Genomic DNA, 15,670 nt, shown 5'->3' on the forward strand with positions numbered 1-15,670 from the left:
AGCGCCACTGTGCGGTCAGTGTGTAAATAGCGCCACTGTGCAGTCAGTGTGTAAACAGCGCCACTGTGCAGTCAGTGTGTAGACACCGCCACTGTGTGGTCAGTGTGTAGACAGCGCCACTGTGCGGTCAGTGTGTAAACAGCGCCACTGTATGGTCAGTGTGTAGACAGCACCACTGTGTGGTCAGTGTGTAAACAGCGACACTGTGTGGTCAGTGTGTAAACAGCGCCACTGTGCGGTCAGTGTGTAAACAGCGACACTGTGTGGTCAGTGTGAAGACAGCGACACTGTGTGGTCAGTGTGTAAACAGCACCACTGTGTGGTCAGTGTGTAAACAGCGACACTGTGTGGTCAGTGTGTAAACAGCGCCACTGTGCGGTCAGTGTGAAGACAGCGACACTGTGTGGTCAGTGTGTAAACAGCACCACTGGGTGGTCAGTGTGTGAACAGCGCCACTGTGCGGTCAGTGTGCAAACAGCGCCATTGTGCAGTCAGTGTGTAAACAGCACCACTCTGCGGTCAGTGTGTAAACAGCGCCACTGTGCGGTCAGTGTGTAAACAGCGCCACTGTGCGGTCAGTGTGTAAACAGCGCCACTGTGCGGTCAGTGTGTAAACAGCGCCACTGTGCGGTCAGTGTGTAAACAGCGCCACTGTGCGGTCAGTGTGTAAACAGCGCCACTGTGCGGTCAGTGTGTAAACAGCGCCACTGTGCGGTCAGTGTGTAAACAGCGCCACTGTGCGGTCAGTGTGTAAACAGCGCCAGTGTGTGGTCAGTGTGTAAACAGCTGGGTGAATATCCTGTTGTGTTTGCCCGCGTCTCTTGCAGGTGTTCTTGTGGAACCCACAACCAAGTTTTTTGTGCCTGGTTGAAGTTCAACTCTTTCCCCAGGAGTGAAGAGGTGGAAGATTAAAGAAGAAATGAAACTTTTATTTCTGAAAGGTGCTCCTTCAACGCACGATTCCTAATGTGATGCAGCTCCTTCGTGGAGTCCCAGAACACAAATCAAATGTCCTGTAAACATCTTCATCCAGTGTCTGGGTTTAGTAAACAGTCCAGGAGTTGAGGGGTTCATAAGATTCTTTCCACTGTCTCCAGTTTCCACTGTCAGGTTGTGATGGTCAGTACTGAGTCAGTTATTGGGACCTCTGCCTCATCTTTCTCCTCTTCCGTTTCAACCTGGAGCAGAAACATGATTTCATGATTCATAGAACATTTGTCAAACGCAACAATGTGTACGGGACGGAGTCCTAACCCTGTACACAACCGAAAAGGAGATCACTCGCACTCTGTTCATCATTCGCACAAACTGAGATCGTTTCACAGAGAAAGAGAATCTGGAGCAGGGCACCAATTGAAATGGTCCGTCAAGTTTCCGAATGGCAAAAATGATTCGACTTGAGACTTGGGAGACCAGAAGGAATAGGAGCCGGAGTGAACCATTCAGCCCGTCTGAAGGAGCAATTCACCAACAGTGCCACTCCCCTGTTTTCTCCCCCACTAGCAAGGTCGAGGTCACTGATATCAGGAAAAGCCAGGGATCCTGACACTGACCCCTGGGGGACTCCACCTTAAAACATCGGTTCACCAAATATTCACACCCCTTTGAGTGAAGAAATTTCTCCTCATCTCCGTCCTAAATGATCGTTTCCTTATCCTGAGACTGTGACCCCCGCGTTGTAGATTCCCCAGCCAGGGGGAAACAATCTCTCCGTATCCACCCTGTCAAACCCCAGCCAGGGGGAAACAATCTCTCAGTATCCACCCTGTCAAACCCCAGCCAGGGGGAAACAATCTCTCAGTATCCACCCTGTCAAACCCCAGCCAGGGGGAAACAATCTCTCAGTATCCACCCTGTCAAACCCCAGCCAGGGGGTAACAATCTCTCCGTATCCACCCTGTCAAACCCCAGCCAGGGGGTAACAATCTCTCCGTATCCACCCTGTCAAACCCCAGCCAGGGGGAAACAATCTCTCAGTATCCACCCTGTCAAACCCCAGCCAGGGGGAAACAATCTCTCAGTATCCACCCTGTCAAACCCCAGCCAGGGGGAGACAATCTCTCAGTATCCACCCTGTCAAACCCCAGCCAGGGGAAACAATCTCTCCGTATCCACCCTGTCAAACCCCAGCCAGGGGGAGACAATCTCTCAGTATCCACCCTGTCAAACCCCAGCCAGGGGAAACAATCTCTCCGTATCCACCCTGTCAAACCCCAGCCAGGGGGAAACAATCTCTCAGTATCCACCCTGTCAAACCCCAGCCAGGGGGAAACAATCGCTCAGTATCCACCCTGTCAAACCCCAGCCAGGGGGAAACAATCTCTCCGTATCCACCCTGTCAAACCCCAGCCAGGGGGAAACAATCTCTCAGTATCCACCCTGTCAAACCCCAGCCAGGGGGAGACAATCTCTCAGTATCCACCCTGTCAAACCCCAGCCAGGGGAAACAATCTCTCCGTATCCACCCTGTCAAACCCCAGCCAGGGGGGAACAATCGCTCAGTATCCACCCTGTCAAACCCCAGCCAGGGGGAAACAATCTCTCCGTATCCACCCTGTCAAACCCCAGCCAGGGGGAAACAATCTCTCAGTATCCACCCTGTCAAACCCCAGCCAGGGGAAACAATCTCTCCGTATCCACCCTGTCAAACCCCAGCCAGGGGGAAACAATCTCTCAGTATCCACCCTGTCAAACCCCAGCCAGGGGGAAACAATCGCTCAGTATCCACCCTGTCAAACCCCAGCCAGGGGGAAACAATCTCTCCGTATCCACCCTGTCAAACCCCAGCCAGGGGGAAACAATCTCTCAGTATCCACCCTGTCAAACCCCAGCCAGGGGGAAACAATCTCTCCGTATCCACCCTGTCAAACCCCAGCCAGGGGGAAACAATCTCTCAGTATCCACCCTGTCAAACCCCAGCCAGGGGGAAACAATCGCTCAGTATCCACCCTGTCAAACCCCAGCCAGGGGGAAACAATCTCTCCGTATCCACCCTGTCAAACCCCAGCCAGGGGGAAACAATCTCTCAGTATCCACCCTGTCAAACCCCAGCCAGGGGGAAACAATCTCTCCGTATCCATCCTGTCAAACCCCAGCCGGGGGGAAACAATCTCTCAGTATCCACCCTGTCAAACCCCAGTCAGGGGGAAACAATCTCTCCGTATCCACCCTGTCAAACCCCAGCCAGGGGGAAACAATCTCTCAGTATTTATCCTGTCAAACCCCAGCCAGGGGGAAACAATCTCTCAGTATCCACCCTGTCAAACCCCAGCCAGGGGGAAACAATCTCTCAGTATCCACCCTGTCAAACCCCAGCCAGGGGGAAACAATCTCTCAGTATCCACCCTGTCAAACCCCAGCTAGGGGGAAACAATCTCTCAGTATCCACCCAGTCAAACCCCAGACAGGGGGAAACAATCTCTCAGTATCCACCTTGTCAAACCCCAGCTAGGGGGAAACAATCTCTCCGTATCCACCCTGTCAAACCCCAGCCAGGGGGAAACAATCTCTCAGTATCCACCCTGTCAAACCCCAGCCAGGGGGAAACAATCTCTCCGTATCCACCCTGTCAAACCCCAGCCAGGGGGAAACACTATCTCAGTATCCACCCTGTCAAACCCCAGCCAGGGGGGAAACAATCTCTCCGTATCCACCCTGTCAAACCCCAGCCAGGGGGAAACAATCTCTCCGTATCCACCCTGTCAAACCCCAGCCAGGGGGAAACACTATCTCAGTATCCACCCTGTCAAACCCCAGCCAGGGGGAAACAATCTCTCAGTATCCACCCTGTCAAACCCCAGCCAGGGGGAAACAATCTCTCAGTATCCACCCTGTCAAACCCCAGCCCGGGGGAAACAATCTCTCAGTATCCACCCTGTCAAACCCCAGCCAGGGGGAAACAATCTCTCAGTATCCACCCTGTCAAACCCCAGCCAGGGGGAAACAATCTCTCAGTATCCACCCTGTCAAACCCCAGCCCGGGGGAAACAATCTCTCAGTATCCACCCTGTCAAACCCCAGCCAGGGGGAAACAATCTCTCAGTATCCACCCTGTCAAACCCCAGCCAGGGGGAAACAATCTCTCAGTATCCACCCTGTCAAACCCCAGCCAGGGGGAAACAATCTCTCCGTATCCACCCTGTCAAACCCCTTCAGAATCTTCTATGTTTCAATGTGATCACCTCTCATTGATCCAAACTCCGGAGAATATCGACAGACTCTTATCATAGGACAACCCCTCAGCCCAGTGACCAATCCAGTGAATCTTCACTGTACCGCCCCCCATGCCAGTCAAATATAGAGACCAAAACGACACTCAGTATTCCAGATGTGGCCTCACCAAAACCTTGTCCAATTATAACAAGACTTTGTTATTCATACACACCAGTCCCCTTGTAATAAAGAGCAATATGCCATTTCCCTTCCCAATTCTTTGCTACACCTGCATGTTAACTTTGTGCGTTTCTTGTACAAGCTCACCCAAGTCTCTCTGAAGAGCAACAATCAATTTTTCCATTCATACGAATAAAGTGAATAACTCTAAACTTTCCTACACTATACTCCACCTGTCACCTTGCTACTCACCCACTCAACCTGTTCATATCTCCTTGCAGACTCTTTGAATCCTCCTCACAGCTTACATTCCTCACCTAGCTTTAGCAAATTTCCATACATTACTCTCTTCACCCCAGGTCATAAATATAGATTGTAAATAGCTGAGGGTCAATCATTGGTCCTTGCGGCACTCCGTACCCCAGTGAGAGTCAGTGTGTGTGGGACCCGTACCCCAGAGAGAGTCAGTGCGTGTGGAACCCGTACCCCAGTGAGAGTCAGTGTGTGTGGAACCCGTACCCCAGTGAGAGTCAGTGTGTGTGGGACCCGTACCCCAGTGAGAGTCAGTGTGTGTGGGACCCGTGCCCCAGTGAGAGTCAGTATGTGTGGAACCCGTACCCCAGTGAGAGTCAGTGTGTGTGGGACCCGTGCCCCAGTGAGGGCCAGTGTGTGCGGCACTCCGTACCCCAGAGAGAGTCAGTGCGTGTGGAACCCGTGCCCCAGTGAGAGTCAGTGTGTGTGGGACCCGTGCCCCAGTGAGGGTCAGTGTGTGTGGGACCCGTATCCCAGTGAGAGTCAGTGTGTGTGGGACCCATACCCCAGTGAGAGTCAGTGTGTGTGGGACCCGTATCCCAGTGAGAGTCAGTGTGTGTGGGACCCGTACCCCAGTGAGAGTCAGTGTGTGTGGGACCCGTACCCCAGTGAGAGTCAGTGTGTGTGGGACCCGTATCCCAGTGAGAGTCAGTGTGTGTGGGACCCGTACCCCAGTGAGGGTCAGTGTGTGTGGGACCCGTATCCCAGTGAGAGTCAGTGTGTGTGGGACCCGTACCCCAGTGAGAGTCAGTGTGTGTGGGACCCGTACCCCAGTGAGAGTCAGTGTGTGTGGGACCCGTACCCCAGTGAGAGTCAGTGTGTGTGGGACCCGTACCCCAGTGAGGGTCAGTGTGTGTGGGACCCGTATCCCAGTGAGAGTCAGTGTGTGTGGGACCCGTACCCCAGTGAGAGTCAGTGTGTGTGGGACCCGTATCCCAGTGAGAGTCAGTGTGTGTGGGACCCGTACCCCAGTGAGAGTCAGTGTGTGTGGGACCCGTATCCCAGTGAGAGTCTGTGTGTGGGACCCGTACCCTAGTGAGGGTCAGTGTGTGTGGGACCCGTATCCCAGTGAGAGTCAGTGTGTGTGGGACCCGTACCCCAGTGAGAGTCAGTGTGTGTGGGACCCGTATCCCAGTGAGAGTCAGTGTGTGTGGGACCCGTACCCCAGTGAGAGTCAGTGTGTGTGGGACCCGTATCCCAGTGAGAGTCTGTGTGTGGGACCCGTACCCTAGTGAGAGTCAGTGTGTGTGGGACCCGTACCCCAGTGAGAGACAGTGTGTGTGGGACCCGTACCCCAGTGAGAGACAGTGTGTGTGGGACCCGTATCCCAGTGAGAGTCAGTGTGTGTGGGACCCGTATCCCAGTGAGAGTCAGTGTGTGTGGGACCCGTATCCCAGTGAGAGTCTGTGTGTGGGACCCGTACCCTAGTGAGAGTCAGTGTGTGTGGGACCCGTACCCCAGTGAGAGACAGTGTGTGTGGGACCCGTACCCCAGTGAGAGACAGTGTGTGTGGGACCCGTACCCCTGTGAGAGTCAGTGTGTGTGGAACCCGTATCCCAGTGAGAGTCAGTGTGTGTGGGACACGTACCCCAGTGAGAGTCAGTGTGTGTGGGACCCGTACCCCAGTGAGAGTCAGTGTGTGTGGGACCTGTACCCCAGTGAGAGTCAGTGTGTGTGGGACCCGTACCCCAGTGAGAGTCAGTGTGTGTGGAACCCGTACCCCAGTGAGAGTCCGTGTGTGTGGGACCCGTACCCCAGTGAGAGTCAGTGTGTGTGGGACCTGTACCCCAGTGAGAGTCAGTGTGTGTGGAACTGTATCCCAGTGAGAGTCAATGTGTGTGGGACCCGTACCCCAGTGAGAGTCAGTGTGTGTGGGACCCGTACCCTAGTGAGTCAGTGTGTGTGGAACTGTATCCCAGTGAGAGTCAGTGTGTGTGGGACCCGTACCCCAGTGAGAGTCAGTGTGTGTGGGACCCGTATCCCAGTGAGAGTCAATGTGTGTGGGACCCGTACCCCAGTGAGAGTCAGTGTGTGTGGGACCCGTATCCCAGTGAGAGTCAGTGTGTGTGGGACCCGTACCCCAGTGAGGGTCAGTGTGTGTGGGACCCGTATCCCAGTGAGAGTCAGTGTGTGTGGGACCCGTGCCCCAGTGAGGGTCAGTGTGTGTGGGACCCGTATCCCAGTGAGAGTCAGTGTGTGTGGAACCCGTACCCCAGTGAGAGTCAGTGTGTGTGGGACCCGTACCCCAGTGAGAGTCAGTATGTGTGGAACCCGTACCCCAGTGATAGTCAGTGTGTGTGGGATCCGTACCCCAGTGAGAGTCAGTGTGTGTGGGACCCGTACCCCAGTGAGAGTCAGTGTGTGGGGGACCCGTACCCTAGTGGGGGTCAGTGTGTGTGGGACCTGTACCCCAGTGAGAGTCAGTGTGTGTGGGACCTATACCCCAGTGGGAGTCAGTGTATGTGGAACCCGTACCCCAGTGAGAGTCAGAGTGTGTGGGACCTGTACCCCAGTGGGGGTCAGTGTGTGTGGGACCCGTACCCCAGTGAGAGTCAGTGTGTGTGGGACCCGTACCCCAGTGAGAGTCAGTGTGTGTGTAACCCGTACCCCAGTGAGAGTCAGTGTGTGTGGAACCCGTACCCCAGTGAGTCAGTGTGTGTGGGACCCGTACCCCAGTGAGAGTCAGTGTGTGTGGAACCCATACCCCAGTGAGAGTCAGTGTGTGTGGGACCCGTATCCCAGTGAGAGTCAGTGTGTGTGGAACCCGTACCCCAGTGAGTCAGTGTGTGTGGGACCCGTATCCCAGTGAGAGTCAGTGTGTGTGGGACCCGTACCCCAGTGAGAGTCAGTGTGTGTGGAACCCGTACCCCAGTGAGAGTCAGTGTGTGTGGGACCCGTACCCCAGTGAGAGTCGGTGTGTGTGGAATCCGTACCCCAGTGAGAGTCAGTGTGTGTGGGACCCGTACCCCAGTGAGAGTGAGTGTGTGTGGAATCCGTACCCCAGTGGGAGTCAGTGTGTGTGGAATCTGTACCACAGTGAGAGTAAGTGTGAGTGGAATCCGTACCCCAGTGAGAGTAAGTGTGTGTGGGACCTGTACCCCAGTGGGAGTCAGTGTGTGTGGGACCCGTACCCCAGTGAGAGTCAGTGTGTGTGTAACCCGTACCCCAGTGAGAGTCAGTGTGTGTGGGACCCGTATCCCAGCGAGAGTCAGTGTGTGTGGGACCCGTACCCCAGTGAGAGTCAGTGTGTGTGGGACCCGTACCCCAGTGAGAGTCAGTGTGTGTGGAACCGGTACCCCAGTGAGAGTCAGTGTGTGTGTGGAACCTGTACCCCAGTGAGAGTCAGTGTGTGTGGGACCCGTACCCCAGTGAGTGTCAGTGTGTGTGGAACCTGTACCCCAATGAGAGTCAGTGTGTGTGAGACCCGTATCCCAGTGAAAGTCAGTGTGTGTGTGGAACCTGTACTCCAATGAGAGTCAGTGTGTGTGTGGAATCCGTATCCCAGTGAGAGTCAGTGTGTGTGGGACCCGTACCCCAGTGAGAGTCGGTGTGTGTGGAATCCGTACCCCAGTGGGAGTCAGTGTGTGTGGAATCTGTACCACAGTGAGAGTAAGTGTGAGTGGAATCCGTACCCCAGTGAGAGTAAGTGTGTGTGGGACCTGTACCCCAGTGGGAGTCAGTGTGTGTGGGACCCGTACCCCAGTGAGAGTCAGTGTGTGTGTAACCCGTACCCCAGTGAGAGTCAGTGTGTGTGGGACCCGTATCCCAGCGAGAGTCAGTGTGTGTGGGACCCGTACCCCAGTGAGAGTCAGTGTGTGTGGGACCCGTACCCCAGTGAGACTCAGTGTGTGTGGGACCCGTACCCCAGTGAGAGTAAGTGTGTGTGGGACCCATACCCCAGTGAGAGTCAGTGTGTGTGGGACCCGTATCCAGTGAGACTCAGTGTGTGTGGGACCCGTACCCCAGTGAGAGTCAGTGTGTGTGGAACCGGTACCCCAGTGAGAGTCAGTGTGTGTGTGGAACCTGTACCCCAGTGAGAGTCAGTGTGTGTGAGACCCGTATCCCAGTGAAAGTCAGTGTGTGTGTGGAACCTGTACTCCAATGAGAGTCAGTGTGTGTGTGGAATCCGTACCCCAGTGAGAGTCAGTGTGTGTGGGACCCGTACCCCAGTGAGAGTCAGTGTGTGTGGGACCCGTACCCCAGTGAGAGTCAGTGTGTGTGGGACCCGTATCCCAGTGAGAGTCAGTGTGTGTGGGACCCGTACCCCAGTGAGAGTCAGTGTGTGTGGGACCCGTATCCCAGTGAGAGTCTGTGTGTGGGACCCGTACCCTAGTGAGAGTCAGTGTGTGTGGGACCCGTACCCCAGTGAGAGACAGTGTGTGTGGGACCCGTACCCCAGTGAGAGACAGTGTGTGTGGGACCCTTATCCCAGTGAGAGTCAGTGTGTGTGGGACCCGTATCCCAGTGAGAGTCAGTGTGTGTGGGACCCGTATCCCAGTGAGAGTCTGTGTGTGGGACCCGTACCCTAGTGAGAGTCAGTGTGTGTGGGACCCGTACCCCAGTGAGAGACAGTGTGTGTGGGACCCGTACCCCAGTGAGAGACAGTGTGTGTGGGACCCGTACCCCTGTGAGAGTCAGTGTGTGTGGAACCCGTACCCCAGTGAGAGTCCGTGTGTGTGGGACCCGTACCCCAGTGAGAGTCAGTGTGTGTGGGACCTGTACCCCAGTGAGAGTCAGTGTGTGTGGAACTGTATCCCAGTGAGAGTCAATGTGTGTGGGACCCGTACCCCAGTGAGAGTCAGTGTGTGTGGGACCCGTACCCTAGTGAGTCAGTGTGTGTGGAACTGTATCCCAGTGAGAGTCAGTGTGTGTGGGACCCGTACCCCAGTGAGAGTCAGTGTGTGTGGGACCCGTATCCCAGTGAGAGTCAATGTGTGTGGGACCCGTACCCCAGTGAGAGTCAGTGTGTGTGGGACCCGTATCCCAGTGAGAGTCAGTGTGTGTGGGACCCGTACCCCAGTGAGGGTCAGTGTGTGTGGGACCCGTATCCCAGTGAGAGTCAGTGTGTGTGGGACCCGTGCCCCAGTGAGGGTCAGTGTGTGTGGGACCCGTATCCCAGTGAGAGTCAGTGTGTGTGGAACCCGTACCCCAGTGAGAGTCAGTGTGTGTGGGACCCGTACCCCAGTGAGAGTCAGTGTGTGTGGGACCCGTAACCCAGTGAGGGTCAGTGTGTGTGGGACCCGTATCCCAGTGAGAGTCAGTGTGTGTGAAACCCGTACCCCGCTGAGAGTCAGTGTGTGCGGGACCCGTACCCCAGTGAGAGTCAGTGTGTGTGGGACCCGTACCCCAGTGAGAGTCAGTGTGTGTGGAACCCGTACCCCAGTGAGAGTCAGTGTGTGTGGGACCCGTACCCCAGTGAGTGTCAGTGTGTGTGGGACCCATACCCCAGTGAGAGTCAGTGTGTGTGGGACCCGTACCCCAGTGAGAGTCAGTGTGTGTGGAACCCGTACCCCAGTGAGAGTCAGTGTGTGTGGAACCCGTACCCCAGTGAGAGTCAGTGTGTGTGGGACCCGTACCCCAGTGAGAGTTGGTGTGTGTGGAATCCGTACCCCAGTGAGAGTCAGTGTGTGTGGGACCCGTACCCCAGTGAGAGTGAGTGTGTGTGGAATCCGTACCCCAGTGGGAGTCAGTGTGTGTGGAATCTGTACCACAGTGTGAGTAAGTGTGAGTGGAATCCGTACCCCAGTGAGAGTAAGTGTGTGTGGGACCTGTACCCCAGTGGGAGTCAGTGTGTGTGGGACCCGTACCCCAGTGAGAGTCAGTGTGTGTGTAACCCGTACCCCAGTGAGAGTCAGTGTGTGTGGGACCCGTATCCCAGCGAGAGTCAGTGTGTGTGGGACCCGTACCCCAGTGAGAGTCAGTGTGTGTGGGACCCGTACCCCAGTGAGACTCAGTGTGTGTGGGACCCGTACCCCAGTGAGAGTAAGTGTGTGTGGGACCCATACCCCAGTGAGAGTCAGTGTGTGTGGGACCCGTATCCAGTGAGACTCAGTGTGTGTGGGACCCGTACCCCAGTGAGAGTCAGTGTGTGTGGAACCGGTACCCCAGTGAGAGTCAGTGTGTGTGTGGAACCTGTACCCCAGTGAGAGTCAGTGTGTGTGGGACCCGTACCCCAGTGAGTGTCAGTGTGTGTGGAACCTGTACCCCAATGAGAGTCAGTGTGTGTGAGACCCGTATCCCAATGAGAGTCAGTGTGTGTGTGGAATCCGTACCCCAGTGAGAGTCAGTGTGTGTGGGACCCGTACCCCAGTGAGAGTCAGTGTGTGTGGGACCCGTACCCCAGTGAGAGTCAGTGTGTGTGTGGAACATGTACTCCAATGAGAGTCAGTGTGTGTGTGGAATCCGTACCCCAGCGAGAGTCAGTGTGTGTGTGTAACCCGTACCCCAGTGAGAGTCAGTGTGTGTGGGACCCGTACCCCAGTGAGAGTCAGTGTGTGTGGGACCCGTACCCCAGTGAGAGTCAGTGTGTGTGGGACCCGTACCCCAGTGAGAGTCAGTGTGTGTGGGACCCGTACCCCAGTGAGAGTCAGTGTGTGTGGATCTGTATCCCAGTGAGAGTCAGTGTGTGTGGAACTGTATCCCAGTCAGAGTCAGCGTGTGTGGAATCCATACCCCAGTGAGGGTGAGTGTGTGTGGAACTGTATCCCAGTGAGAGTCAGTGTGTGTGGGACCCATACCCCAGTGAGAGTCAGTGTGTGTGGGACCCATACCCCATTGAGAGTCAGTGTGTGTGGAACCTGTACCCCAGTGAGAGTCAGTGTGTGTGGGACCCGTACCCCAGTGAGAGTCAGTGTGTGTGGGACCCGTACCCCAGTGAGAGTCAGTGTGTGTGGGACCCGTACCCCAGTGAGAGTCAGTGTGTGTGGGACCCGTATCCCAGTGAGAGTCAGTGTGTGTGGGACCCGTACCCCAGTGAGAGTCAGTGTGTGTGGGACCCGTACCCCAGCGAGAGTCAGTGTGTGTGGGACCCGTACCCCAGCGAGAGTCAGTGTGTGTGGGACCCGTACCACAGTGAGAGTCAGTGTGTGTGGGACCCGTACCCCAGTGAGAGTCAGTGTGTGTGGGACCCGTACCCCAGTGAGAGTCAGTGTGTGTGGAACTGTATCCCAGTGAGAGCCAGTGTGTGTGGAATCCATACCCCAGTGAGGGTGAGTGTGTGTGGAACTGTAACCCAGTGAGAGTCAGTGTGTGTGGGACCCATACCCCATTGAGAGTCAGTGTGTGTGGAACTGTATCCCAGTCAGAGTCAGCGTGTGTGGAATCCATACCCCAGTGAGGGTGAGTGTGTGTGGAACTGTAACCCAGTGAGAGACAGTGTGTGTGGGACCCATACCCCATTGAGAGTCAGTGTGTGTGGAACCTGTACCCCCGTGAGAGTCAGTGTGTGTGGGACCCGTATCCCAGTGAGAGTCAGTGTGTGTGGGACCCGTATCCCAGTGAGAGTCAGTGTGTGTGGGACCCGTACCCCAGTGAGAGTCAGTGTGTGTGGGACCCGTACCCCAGTGAGAGTCAGTGCGTGTGGGACCCGTATCCCAGTGAGAGTCTGTGTGTGGGACCCGTACCCTAGTGAGAGTCAGTGTGTGTGGGACCCGTACCCCAGTGAGAGACAGTGTGTGTGGGACCCGTACCCCAGTGAGAGACAGTGTGTGTGGGACCCGTATCCCAGTGAGAGTCAGTGTGTGTGGGACCCGTATCCCAGTGAGAGTCAGTGTGTGTGGGACCCGTATCCCAGTGAGAGTCTGTGTGTGGGACCCGTACCCTAGTGAGAGTCAGTGTGTGTGGGACCCGTACCCCAGTGAGAGACAGTGTGTGTGGGACCCGTACCCCAGTGAGAGACAGTGTGTGTGGGACCCGTACCCCTGTGAGAGTCAGTGTGTGTGGAACCCGTACCCCAGTGAGAGTCCGTGTGTGTGGGACCCGTACCCCAGTGAGAGTCAGTGTGTGTGGGACCTGTACCCCAGTGAGAGTCAGTGTGTGTGGAACTGTATCCCAGTGAGAGTCAATGTGTGTGGGACCCGTACCCCAGTGAGAGTCAGTGTGTGTGGGACCCGTACCCTAGTGAGTCAGTGTGTGTGGAACTGTATCCCAGTGAGAGTCAGTGTGTGTGGGACCCGTACCCCAGTGAGAGTCAGTGTGTGTGGGACCCGTATCCCAGTGAGAGTCAATGTGTGTGGGACCCGTACCCCAGTGAGAGTCAGTGTGTGTGGGACCCGTATCCCAGTGAGAGTCAGTGTGTGTGGGACCCGTACCCCAGTGAGGGTCAGTGTGTGTGGGACCCGTATCCCAGTGAGAGTCAGTGTGTGTGGGACCCGTGCCCCAGTGAGGGTCAGTGTGTGTGGGACCCGTATCCCAGTGAGAGTCAGTGTGTGTGGAACCCGTACCCCAGTGAGAGTCAGTGTGTGTGGGACCCGTACCCCAGTGAGAGTCAGTGTGTGTGGGACCCGTAACCCAGTGAGAGTCAGTGTGTGTGGGACCCGTATCCCAGTGAGAGTCAGTGTGTGTGAAACCCGTACCCCGCTGAGAGTCAGTGTGTGCGGGACCCGTACCCCAGTGAGAGTCAGTGTGTGTGGGACCCGTACCCCAGTGAGAGTCAGTGTGTGTGGAACCCGTACCCCAGTGAGAGTCAGTGTGTGTGGGACCCGTACCCCAGTGAGTGTCAGTGTGTGTGGGACCCATACCCCAGTGAGAGTCAGTGTGTGTGGGACCCGTACCCCAGTGAGAGTCAGTGTGTGTGGAACCCGTACCCCAGTGAGAGTCAGTGTGTGTGGAACCCGTACCCCAGTGAGAGTCAGTGTGTGTGGGACCCGTACCCCAGTGAGAGTCGGTGTGTGTGGAATCCGTACCCCAGTGAGAGTCAGTGTGTGTGGGACCCGTACCCCAGTGAGAGTGAGTGTGTGTGGAATCCGTACCCCAGTGGGAGTCAGTGTGTGTGGAATCTGTACCACAGTGTGAGTAAGTGTGAGTGGAATCCGTACCCCAGTGAGAGTAAGTGTGTGTGGGACCTGTACCCCAGTGGGAGTCAGTGTGTGTGGGACCCGTACCCCAGTGAGAGTCAGTGTGTGTGTAACCCGTACCCCAGTGAGAGTCAGTGTGTGTGGGACCCGTATCCCAGCGAGAGTCAGTGTGTGTGGGACCCGTATCCCAGTGAGAGTCAGTGTGTGTGAAACCCGTACCCCGCTGAGAGTCAGTGTGTGCGGGACCCGTACCCCAGTGAGAGTCAGTGTGTGTGGGACCCGTACCCCAGTGAGAGTCAGTGTGTGTGGAACCCGTACCCCAGTGAGAGTCAGTGTGTGTGGGACCCGTACCCCAGTGAGTGTCAGTGTGTGTGGGACCCATACCCCAGTGAGAGTCAGTGTGTGTGGGACCCGTACCCCAGTGAGAGTCAGTGTGTGTGGAACCCGTACCCCAGTGAGAGTCAGTGTGTGTGGAACCCGTACCCCAGTGAGAGTCAGTGTGTGTGGGACCCGTACCCCAGTGAGAGTCGGTGTGTGTGGAATCCGTACCCCAGTGAGAGTCAGTGTGTGTGGGACCCGTACCCCAGTGAGAGTGAGTGTGTGTGGAATCCGTACCCCAGTGGGAGTCAGTGTGTGTGGAATCTGTACCACAGTGTGAGTAAGTGTGAGTGGAATCCGTACCCCAGTGAGAGTAAGTGTGTGTGGGACCTGTACCCCAGTGGGAGTCAGTGTGTGTGGGACCCGTACCCCAGTGAGAGTCAGTGTGTGTGTAACCCGTACCCCAGTGAGAGTCAGTGTGTGTGGGACCCGTATCCCAGCGAGAGTCAGTGTGTGTGGGACCCGTACCCCAGTGAGAGTCAGTGTGTGTGGGACCCGTACCCCAGTGAGACTCAGTGTGTGTGGGACCCGTACCCCAGTGAGAGTAAGTGTGTGTGGGACCCATACCCCAGTGAGAGTCAGTGTGTGTGGGACCCGTATCCAGTGAGACTCAGTGTGTGTGGGACCCGTACCCCAGTGAGAGTCAGTGTGTGTGGAACCGGTACCCCAGTGAGAGTCAGTGTGTGTGTGGAACCTGTACCCCAGTGAGAGTCAGTGTGTGTGGGACCCGTACCCCAGTGAGTGTCAGTGTGTGTGGAACCTGTACCCCAATGAGAGTCAGTGTGTGTGAGACCCGTATCCCAATGAGAGTCAGTGTGTGTGTGGAATCCGTACCCCAGTGAGAGTCAGTGTGTGTGGGACCCGTACCCCAGTGAGAGTCAGTGTGTGTGGGACCCGTACCCCAGTGAGAGTCAGTGTGTGTGTGGAACATGTACTCCAATGAGAGTCAGTGTGTGTGTGGAATCCGTACCCCAGCGAGAGTCAGTGTGTGTGTGTAACCCGTACCCCAGTGAGAGTCAGTGTGTGTGGGACCCGTACCCCAGTGAGAGTCAGTGTGTGTGGGACCCGTACCCCAGTGAGAGTCAGTGTGTGTGGGACCCGTACCCCAGTGAGAGTCAGTGTGTGTGGGACCCGTACCCCAGTGAGAGTCAGTGTGTGTGGATCTGTATCCCAGTGAGAGTCAGTGTGTGTGGAACTGTATCCCAGTCAGAGTCAGCGTGTGTGGAATCCATACCCCAGTGAGGGTGAGTGTGTGTGGAACTGTATCCCAGTGAGAGTCAGTGTGTGTGGGACCCATACCCCAGTGAGAGTCAGTGTGTGTGGGACCCATACCCCATTGAGAGTCAGTGTGTGTGGAACCTGTACCCCAGTGAGAGTCAGTGTGTGTGGGACCCGTACCCCAGTGAGAGTCAGTGTGTGTGGGACCCGTACCCCAGTGAGAGTCAGTGTGTGTGGGACCCGTACCCCAGTGAGAGTCAGTGTGTGTGGGACCCGTATCCCAGTGAGAGTCAGTGTGTGTGGGACCCGTACCCCAGTGAGAGTCAGTGTGTGTGGGACCCGTACCCCAGCGAGAGTCAGTGTGTGTGGGACCCGTACCCCAGCGAGAGTCAGTGTGTGTGGGACCCGTACCACAG

At 56.2% G+C, this 15,670-nt stretch overlaps 1 long non-coding RNA gene across 1 annotated transcript in view; it reads right to left on the reverse strand.

The window, feature by feature from the left end:
• Nucleotides 1-908: 908 nt before the first annotated feature.
• Nucleotides 909-15,670, reverse strand: part of LOC140405527 (uncharacterized) — a 92,661-nt gene continuing 77,899 nt past the window's right edge. The window contains exon 3 of the long non-coding RNA XR_011938629.1: nt 909-1,178. This is a non-coding gene — a long non-coding RNA (uncharacterized lncRNA). The remainder of the gene's footprint in view (nt 1,179-15,670) is intronic.

This window comes from Scyliorhinus torazame, chromosome X (genome assembly GCF_047496885.1).
Source record: "Scyliorhinus torazame isolate Kashiwa2021f chromosome X, sScyTor2.1, whole genome shotgun sequence".
NCBI lineage: Eukaryota > Metazoa > Chordata > Chondrichthyes > Carcharhiniformes > Scyliorhinidae > Scyliorhinus > Scyliorhinus torazame.